A 10,665-nucleotide genomic window follows, 5' to 3' on the forward strand; every position below is an offset into this window, starting at 1 on the left:
GGAAGAAATGGTTTTATTTGTATTTGCCCTTCCAAGGGCGTTTGGATTGTTTCTAGTCATTCCACCCACAGAAGATACTGGAGTGGATGATGAGCACAAAGACCATCTCTCTGTACTGACATGGGAAGACGCTCCAAGATTAATCACACACACAGGAAGCAGATGCAGAAGAGCGGGTAGCCTGCGGTGCTAGCCATGCTAGAACATTCTGTCAAGGACGAGGTGGGAGGGCAGTGGCTTGGTGTCTGGAAAGGGCACCTCCATCTGACTGCCCTCCCTGTGGTTTCACTTCCACCCACCTCCTGGGACTTCTGTGTCCTTGACAGCCTTTAAGTTACCTTGCACAAGTCAGCTCTCCTTGGTCTCTTCCTCTGTACAATGGAGACAATAAAAACCCCGCTCTTTCAGGGTTCTGGTGAGGATTAATTACCTTCACACCTGCAAACAGTGAGCACTCAATCATTTTCATTAAAAGCTTCCACTTTGTGAGAATACCTGCTCTAGACCCTGAATGCCCCTTAACCTCAGGCCTGCCCTGCAAGTCTGACCCAAGTCACATGATGTCTTTATGGTCCAACCAAGGGCATTTCCCAGAAGAATGAGATCAGGACTCTGGACTCTGCCTAGGGTTGGCAGCGGGTGGGTATCCCTGAGGATACCCCCTGATAGAATTAAGGTTATAGATCTTAAATAGGGTAGTTACTTTGGATTACTTGAATGGGCCCAATCTAATCACATAAGTCTTTAAAAAACAGAGAATCAGAAGAGATTCAGTGGAGACTCACATGGTGGTTCAGTGGCTGGGACTCTGCGCTCCCAATTCAGGGGGCCCCAGTTCCATCCCTGGTCAGGGAACTAGATCTCACAGTCTGTAACTGAGTTCACATGTCATAACTGAAAAAAAAAAAAGAAAAAAAAAATCCCACATGTCACAATGAAGGTTGAAGATCCTACAAGCCACAATGAAGACCTGGTGCAACCAAATAAATAAATAAAAATAAACATTAAAAAAGAAGAAAGTCAGTGAAAGAAATAAGAAATATACAACATCATACACTTCAATAGCAAAAAAAAAAAAAACCCAAACAATCCTATTAAGAATGGACACAGGAACTAAAAATATGTTTTCCCAAAAAAGACACACAAAAGGCAAAAAAAAAAACCCAAAAAACTATATTATATGCTTGAACGTCAATAAAAGAGTGGATCTGAAGTATTATCACCACACGCAAAATAGTAACTATTGGAGGTGACAATGTGTTAACTAACCTTATGGAGGTTACAATATATACGTGTATCAAGTCATCACAGTCATACACCTTTCACTCACACGGTGTTGTGTGTCAACTGTATCTCATTACAGCTGGAGAGAGAAAGGGAGGAAGGGGGAATGGGGAAGGAAGGATGGAGGGAAGGGAAGAGAAAGGAAAATAAAAGAAAAAAAGAAAGAGGGAGAAAAAAAAGGAAGAGGAAGCAGGAAAAGAAGGAAGGAAGAGAAAGGAAAAAAAAAAAAAAGACCTGGCAGAAGTCAGAGAGATGCCAAGTGTCTTGGGTCTGAGACTCAGGAAAAACCTATATGCAAAGACCAAGAAGAGAGGCCCCGAGGAGCCGAGTACAGCCCTGGCTGACAGCCGTCAAGGAAACAGGAAGCTGTGACCACAAGGAACTTGATTCTGCTGACAACCTGAATGAGTACGGAAGTGGATTCTTCTCCTGTGTAAGGACACAGCCCTGTGGGCACTGCAATTTAGCTCGATGAGACCTGTGTCCAACTTCTCACTTCAGAGTTGTGAGATAATAAATTGGCATCACTTTAAGCTGCTGCTTGAGGTAACCAAGCAGCAACAGAAAACAGGTCCAGTGGTGTGCCCTCTTGCATCTTCACAAACTCTTTAAGTTTATAAGGTGCATGACGTGTGTTACGACAGCCTTTATAAAACAGCCCCCAGAATCCGACATCACACGGCAGATGTGGAAGCAGAGGTCCAAATGGCGGAATGAATGAGCCAGTTCCCCAGAAAACAGGCTGCAAGGTCAGGGCACAGACCCTGGCTCTGAATCCAGGGTTCTTTCTAATGAGCTGTTGGCTTAACTACTGAGGTATTATACTTCAGATTTATCCTGGAGGAAGGTGGTCCCAAGAACTTGGAAACATGAAATCAGGACTGCTCTGAGGAGAGACCTGTGGAGTCAACTAAAATGGGATTGGTCATGACTGGAATCCCTGAAAAGGAAGTGCCCAGCCCCCCACAGTGTCCACCACAGTGACCTAGAAGCTTCCCACTGCTGCCCTTCCTGGTGGGCCAGATGCCAGGGCATGGGGCCATTCCTGCGGTCACCTGCCACAGGCCTCCCCATGCCCTGGGCTCTTCCTGAGCCTTTACTGATTTAATTCTCACAGAAGCACTATGACGTACTTCCTGTTATCAGTTCTATTTTGCAAATGAAGAAACTGAGGCACAGAAAGGTTAAGTATCTTATGTGACGTCACATAGCCAGTGAGTGGGGGAACCGATGCTTGGACCCAGAATGCCTAGGCTCTGTATTACATGCTCTTTCTGCATCAGAGACACGAGTCTCAAAGCATGTGAACCAGACAGGAAAACCTTGGCTTCAGACAAGGACACTGGGCCACAGAGAGATACGGCTCCTTCTCGGCTCACTGTCATTATCATCTGGTTTGAAATAGAAACAGAAAACTCCAGTCCACCCCTCGGCCCCAACTCTATCACTCCACAGGACACACACACACACACAGACTCCTCCGGAACTGAAATGAAGAGACGAGGAATTAGTGCTTTTGTAGGCAGAATGTGCAGAGACTAGTGCTATCCCTTTAAGAATGAGTAGCTGAGGCACTGGAACTTGCCAGAGTTGTGTATCAAGTACATCAAGTTGTGTATCATGTATTATAATTCTGGTTTTGCAATGGCATGGTCTTTCCTGATTCACTTCATGATGTTTATAGAGGTAAAACCTGGGGGAAGACGTGAGACATACAGAAAACATAAAGCAAAATGCCAGATGTAACTGTAGTTCTGACTGGACAAAAATACCACGCTCTAACAGGAGACACATTCTAGATTCAAAGATACAGATAGGTTGAGAGTTAAAGGATGAATATATGTATCATGCAAACAGCGATATCAGAGGGTTACTCCATCAGGATGATATAAAAACTATAAACATATATGCACCCAAAATATGTGAATATATAACAGCCGAGCCCAAAAATATGTGAAGCAAAAATGGACAGAATTAAAAGGAGAAATAGACGATTCAATAATAATAAGTGGGCCCTTTAATACCCCACTTTCAATAATGGATAGAACAACTAGGCAGAAGATCAACAAGGAAATAGAAGACTTGGACAACACTATAAACCACTAGATCTAAAAGACATTTGTAGAATATTCCACCCCAAAACAGGAGAATACATTTTTCTCAAATGCACATGGGAAATTCTCTAGGATAGACAATATGTCAGGCTACAAAATGAATCTCAATAAATTTTAAAAGATTGAGATCACACAAATAGCTCCTTTTACCACCAACTCTAAGAAGTCTGTGGAATGGTTCCACATGAAGATTTAGCCAGAGGATTTCATGGTGGTTGTTTGAAAGCTGGAAGCTTCTAGAAAACTTTAGGGCCTCTATCTAAGCATTACCTCATGTCACCCTACAGTGAGCATTAACTTAGTTAACACTTGAGAAGCACTTACAAATGTGCCTGGCATGTAGTAAGCATGTGATAAATTTTAGATGTTATAATTCTCACAATAATATTATGGGGCAAGCTTCAATATTTCCCCTATTTTACAGGTGAGGGGATAGAGACTCACAGATGCACAGTAAGTTGCCTGAGGTCACACAGCAAATAAGCAGGGGTCCCAGAGTAGAAGTTAGTTAGACTTCAAAGCCCCATGCAAATGCAGAGGGGCAGGTCTCAAGACTTTCATCACCATGTTATTTTCAGTAGCTTAAAATTGGAAACTGCAGAGGTCCACCAACAAAGCTGTTCTGTAACCCGGCACACCCAATCAGGCAGTGCTTTGCGCTGGTTACAAGAAACAAGGCCACCCTGTATGTAGGGACATGGAACCATCCCCAGGGCATTTTGTTCAGTAAAAAGAACATCTGAAAAAAAGTTCCATAGCCCACAGGAAGCAAAGTCAAAACTTCTGTAAAATCTAAGTTCGTATGTGTGTGTGACCTAGGAAGGCTCCTGTGAACAAATGAAGGTGATTTAAACAATAGGATCTATTTATAGAATGCTTCCTTTCTTTAGACTGTTCTTTTTGTAGAGTTTTGAAATAACACATGCTCAAAAAAAAAAAATTCAGAGTACAGCAAATTGTCAAGAAGAAAAAAGGAATCATCAGAAATCACTTCCTCTAGAATTAATTAGGCTAACATTTTGGTATCTATCTTTTCAAGTCCTCTTTCTGTGTGACTGACTGAGAGTGTGTGTGAGTGTGTATGTGTGTGTATATATGTGTGTATGTGTATATATATATATATATATATATATATATATATATGGTTTTTCCAGTAGTCATGTATGGATGTGAGAGTTGGACTATAAAGAAAACTAAGCGCCAAAGAATTGATGCTTTTGAACTGTGGGGCTGGAGAAGACTCTTGAGAGTTCCTTGGACTGCAAGGAGATCCAACCAGTTCACCCTAAAGGAAATCAGTCCTGAATATTCATTGGAAGGACTGATGCTGAAGCTGAAACTCCAATACTTTGGTCATCTGATGCGAGGAACTGACTCATTGGAAAAGACCCTGATGCTGGGAAAGACTGAAGGCAGGAGGAGAGGGGGACAACAGAGTATGAGATGGTTGGATGGCATCACCAACTCGATGGACATGAGTTTGAGCAAGCTCCGGGAGTTGGTGTTGGACTGGGAAGCCTGGCTTGCTGCAGTCCATGGGGCTGCAGAGTCGGACACAACTGAGCAACTGAACTGAAATTATATATATATAAAATATGCTTACATATGGAGAAACATACATATACAAATCTCTGGAGCAGGAACTGGCAACCCACTCCAGTATTCTAGCCTGGAGAATTTCATGGAGAGAGGAGCCTGGCAGACTACAGTCCATGGTGTCCCAAAGAGTTGGACACGCACGCATATACAAATATGAGAATTCCATTGTGTAACAAAATGTGCCCCACATTATAAAAGCTTAATAAACAGAGAAGTGTATTTCTCTATCACATTAAATCTGGGCAGAGTGTTGCTCCACAATCATCACGGTTTCAGCCTCCTATTTTTTTGCTGTATTACTCACAACCTGTGGCCTCTCTTCAAATGGGTAGCATGACCATCAAGTGTGTGGGCTCTGGTCCTAGACTTCCTGGTCTCAAGTCCAGGCTCTACCGTCTACTAGCTCCGTGATCTTGAGTTAGTCACTTAACTTCTCAGCTCCTCAGTTTACTCATCTATCATAATGCTACTTCATAGCATTATTAGGAGGATGATGTGAATAAATGCAGATAAAGGTCTCAGAACAGTGCCTGCTCAATAAATGTTAGCTGTTTTTATTATGTAACTTCAGAAAGGCAACCATGTGTCCAGAAAGAAAGAGAGGGAAGGGAGGATGCCTACCCTGTACACAGTGTGGGTGGTTCTGCCTGGACATGAGCCCAGCTGTAAGCAAGATGCTGGGGGCGTGGACAGAATCCCACACATCTGAGCGAGAGCGAATCTAAAATTATAGTGTGCAAACCAATGCAACGGCTACCACACTCTGCCACTCTTTATGTTCAGTGTATTTATTACTGCAAAGGACTCTATTCAGAAAACTGCCAATGCCTTATTTCATCAGAGATTGAAAGGATTTTTCAGTGTTTTTTAAAAAATGTGTTTACTTTCAATTTTCTCCTCACCCACGTTAAATGCTCTCCCCCGCAGTAACTATCGTTTCAAAATGATAAGGGCTAGAATAAACGCTAGGGACTTTCCGAAGGTTGTTGAGCTGATAGTTGGGGAAGCCAGAGAGAGACTCCACCTTGAGGACTCACAGTTCAGTGCTCTTTCTTCTTCGATCCGAGCCCTGGGGGACAGCCATGACATTCTCCCACGGACCCCCGACCTCCGCTCCGGCTCCTTCCTGAGTGGAGGGGAGGGCAAGCCCACATGTAGAACTTGAACATACTCTAGAAGGGTGTTTGGAGTGAGGAGAAAGGGGAGATGGATTCGAATCCCACCCAGCTTCACAGCTAGCTCTGTGTGACCTCCCTGAGGTTGCTGCATGAAGGTGACACTATAGAGGTTGACACCTACGTCGACGGTGCGCACAGTAAGAGCTCCAGAATTTATTCCCTTCCTGCCGTGTAGACAGGGAACTCTGGATGCAATGTAGCTTTGAGCCAGCAGGTGGCGCTGCAACCCAAGAAGCAGGAGAAAGGGTAAGAAAAAGGGTCTGTCTGGAGGGTTGATCAACTAGGGTCCTGCTGACCGGAGGGCGGGGCCGGGGGCTCATCCAGAAGGAAGGTGCCCTCACGAGTCCCTGCCACGCCCACACGGGCAGACACACCCAGCATCTCACGTAACTGCCTAACCAACAACCAACCTTACATGAGAAGGAGGCCTTCCCATATGAGATCTCCTTGAATCCTCACAACTGCGCCATGAATAGTGCCAATGCGATCCCATTTTACAGGTGAAGAAACTGAGCCCAGAGAGGCAAAGTGAGCTGTGCTAGGTCAGAGAGCAAGTCCATGTCAGAGCAGGGATTTGGGCTATGCCCATAATAATATTAACAGCCAACCCTAGCAGAGCAGAAAATGTTCTGTTGGAACAGCTAACACTGTTCCAAGGCCTTCTGTACATATTAACTCAATAAATCATAACAGCCCTATGAAGTAGGTACTAGCATTTTTAGTTTCAGTTTACAGAAGAGAAGATGAAGGCACTGAGAGGTTGGGCCACTTGCCCAAGGCCACACAACCAGAGCATAAGAGCTGAGATTTTTAACTCCAGTGTCTCTGCTCTGAACCACTGCACTCCTTAGCCTTCTGAGGACAGGCGTATGGGATGCATGGACACACCCCTTCCTGTGCTCACATTCTTAGCCAGGGCGGTACCGAGTGCAAGGTCCCTTGGTGCTATGCAGGGAACAGACCCACATCACACCCCTCACCTGGCCCAGACACCACCCTCTCTGGCCATGTCAGGAGCCTCTCCCCTGTGGGGAGGAGAGGAGACATCCCCTGGGAAGGCCCCTGCTAAATGCTGCCATTTCCCCAGGGCAGCCTCCTACCTGAAGTCTCCCTGCAGCCCCCAGACACCATGAGGTCACCCCTCCTGTCACAGCCCCACTTAGGCACGAGGGCAGGATCTCTCTGGCCACCTAGGCAGTCCAGGAAGGAGTGAAGCAGGGAGACCAATGCGGAGGCCGTGGCAATGGCCCAGGTGGTGGTTGTGGAGGTGGAAGGAAGGATTTGAATTCTGGGTATATTTTGAAGGATGAGCCCACAGAATTTGATGAATTTGATGTGTGGGTGTGAGAGAAATTGTTATGATATGTAATAAAATACATGACATACATTTGGTGAGAAGGTATTCGTTACCAAGTGCTGCACAGCAAACGAACTCAAAACTCAGAGGCTTCGGATGACAATAAACACTTATTATCTCAAACCGTTTCTGTGGGTCAGGAATTCAGCAGTGGCTTAGCTGGGTGGCTCTGGCTCAGAATTTTTCATGAGGCCGCAGTCATCTGAAGGCTTCGTGGGGCTGGAGAATTCATACCCAAGGCAGATGACTCACATGATGCAGGTTGTAACCAAAGAGCCCTAGTTCCTCTCCTCGGGCAGCTTGAGTGCCCTCAGGACTAGACGGCCGCCGGCCCCCAGCCAGTGACCAAGTGAGCAAAATGAAAGATGCTGGGCCTTTTATGGCCTAACCCAGGAGTCACCCTCTCATTCCTCCACCACCTGTTGGCTGCACAAGGCAGCCATCAAGGCATGAACAGCAGCAGGCATGGGTCCCTGGGCGCCAGCTTGGAGCTGGCTCCCGTGTTAGAAGAGAATTGTTCTTTTTTCTTTTTTGTCTTATTTTTAAAATTTTTGGTAAAATATATATAACATAGAAGTTACTATTTTAAATAGACAGTTCAGTGGCACTAAGCACATTTCCATTGGTGTGTAACCAACACTACCAGTTATCTGCAAAACGTAATCATCTTTCAAAACTGAAATTCTGTACCTGATCAACTACAATGCCCCATTTCCCCTTCTCCCTACTTTTCATCTCTATGATTTTGATTACTCTAGGTAGCTCACTGGAGAAGGCAATGGCAACCCACTCCAGTACTTTTGCTTGGAAAATCCCATGGACAGAGGAGCCTGGTAGGCTGCAGTCCATGGGGTCGCTAAGAGTTGGACATGACTGAGCGACTTCCCTCTCACTTTTCACTTACATGCATTGAAGAAGGAAATGGCAACTCACTCCAGTGTTTCTTGCCTGGAGAATCCCAGGGACGGGAGAGCCTGATCAGCTGCCGTCTATGGGGTCGCACAGAGTCGGACACGACTGAAGCGACTTAGCAGCAGCAGCGGCAGGTAGCTCACATAAATGAAATTATGTTTGTCCTTTTATGCAACACATTTCCCTCAGCATAGCATCGTCAATGTTCACCTACATTCTAGCATATGTCAGAAATTCCTTCCTTTTTAAGGCTGAGTAACACTCCATTATATACGCCACATTATGCTGCCACCTTTTGGCTGTTTTGAATAACGCTGCTATGAACACTGGTGTACACATATCTGCTCAAGTCTCTGCTTCTGATCCTTTAGCTATGTACCCGGAAGCGTAATTGCTGGATCACATGGTAATGAGGAAGACACCTTCGAGAAGGAAATGGCCCCCCACTCCAGTATTCTTCCCTGGAAGATCCCATGGACAGAGGAGCCTGGCGGGCTACAGTCTGTGGTATCGCGAGAGTTGGACAACTGAGCGACTAACACTTTCACTTTCATGGCAATTTTATGTTTAATATTTTTGAGAAACTGCTATGCTCTCTTCCACAACAGCTGCACCATTTTGTATTCCAACCAGCAGTGAACAAAGCTTATATTTTCTCCATATCCTCACCAACACTGTTTTCTCTGTGTGTTTTTTTTAAACAATAACCATCCTAATGGGTGTGACATGCTATCTCATTAACTGTGATTTTGATTTGCATTCCCTTAATGATCACTGGGCTTCCCAGGTGGTACTAGTGGTAAAGAACCTGTCTGCCAGTGCAGGATACTTAAGAAATGCAGGTTTGATCCCTGGGTCAGGAAGATCCCCTGGAGGGGGCATGGCAACCCCCTCCAGTATTCTGGCCTGGAGAATCCCATGGACAGAGGAGGCTGCTGGGCTACAGTCCATGGGGTCGCAAAGAGTTAGACTCGACTGAAGCGACTGAACATGCATGCAGTGATGACTAGTGTTGAGAACCTTTTCACTGGCTTACTGACCATTTGTATATTTTCTTTGGAAAGATGTCTGCTCAAATGTTTTGGCCATTTTTTTCATTGGGTTGTTTGGTTTTTTGTTGTTGTCTTCTCCTTTCTTAGCAAATACATACCCTGCTGCTGCTGCTGCTGCTAAGTCGCTTTAGTCGTGTCCGACTCTGTGCGACCCCATAGACGGCAGCCCATCAGGCTCCCCCGTCCCTGGGATTCTCCAGGCAAGAACACTGGAGTGGGTTGCCATTTCCTTCTCCAGTGCATGAAAGTGAAAAGTGAAAGGGAAGTCGCTCAGTCGTGTCCGACTCCTAGCGACCCCATGGACTGCAGCCTACCAGGCTCCTCCATCCATGGGATTTGCCAGGCAAGAGTACTGGAGTGGGCTGCCATTGCCTTCTCTGACATACCCTGCAAGCAGCAGCAAATCACCCATTTGGGCTCTGCCTATTTTCACTCAGCTTTAGTTTCTGCCAAGCCTCACCCTATGGATGCTGTGTGGAGCATAACTCAAAGTTACCTGCCCCGTGGAGCTCACTCCATGGGGAACCAGGTGCTAATGAGTGGTCAGCTGGTGACAGAGTAGATTTTATTTCAGGGGACAGCAACGGGCAGTCCCAGGCCCCTTTCAGCCTTTGTGCCTGGCATGTCAGCTCCTCACAGTCTATTCTAAAAGTCTGAATGAGTTTCCAGCATTTTTAAAAATTGGGAGACAACATCAAAATGTAGATTTACTGCTACCTGGGAAAAATTGAAAGCTGTGACCACTGGGCCTGCCTTGCCCACTAGCCGACATCACCTGGATTGAAGTGCCAGCCCCGCCCCCCACAGCCCCCCATGCCTACAGTGTTGGCTGCTGACAGCTCGTCTCTCCAGAAGTCACTCCAAAGACTGGTCAATGCAGAGGCCTGACCTGCCTGTCATAGATCGTGACGTTTCTGAAGGGCTGTCCCCACTCCAGAGCTCCTGATGGAACTGCCCAAGGCCTCCTCTGTTGCAATTGCCTAACCATACCACTCTCACTCCCTCAATATCTAAAGAGCGTTCCCTGGGAAGCCACCTGCTCACAAATCTCCATCTCATAGTCTGCTTCCTGGGGACCCTGACCTTCCAGAAGGATATGTGCTTGTCTGCTCCCCAAAGCCCTGGCCTAGCCCATCAGGCACTTGAGTTCTCCAGCCTTGGTTATGTCC

The sequence above is a fragment of the Ovis canadensis genome, chromosome 13, assembly GCF_042477335.2.
Source record: "Ovis canadensis isolate MfBH-ARS-UI-01 breed Bighorn chromosome 13, ARS-UI_OviCan_v2, whole genome shotgun sequence".
NCBI classification, from domain to species: domain Eukaryota; kingdom Metazoa; phylum Chordata; class Mammalia; order Artiodactyla; family Bovidae; genus Ovis; species Ovis canadensis.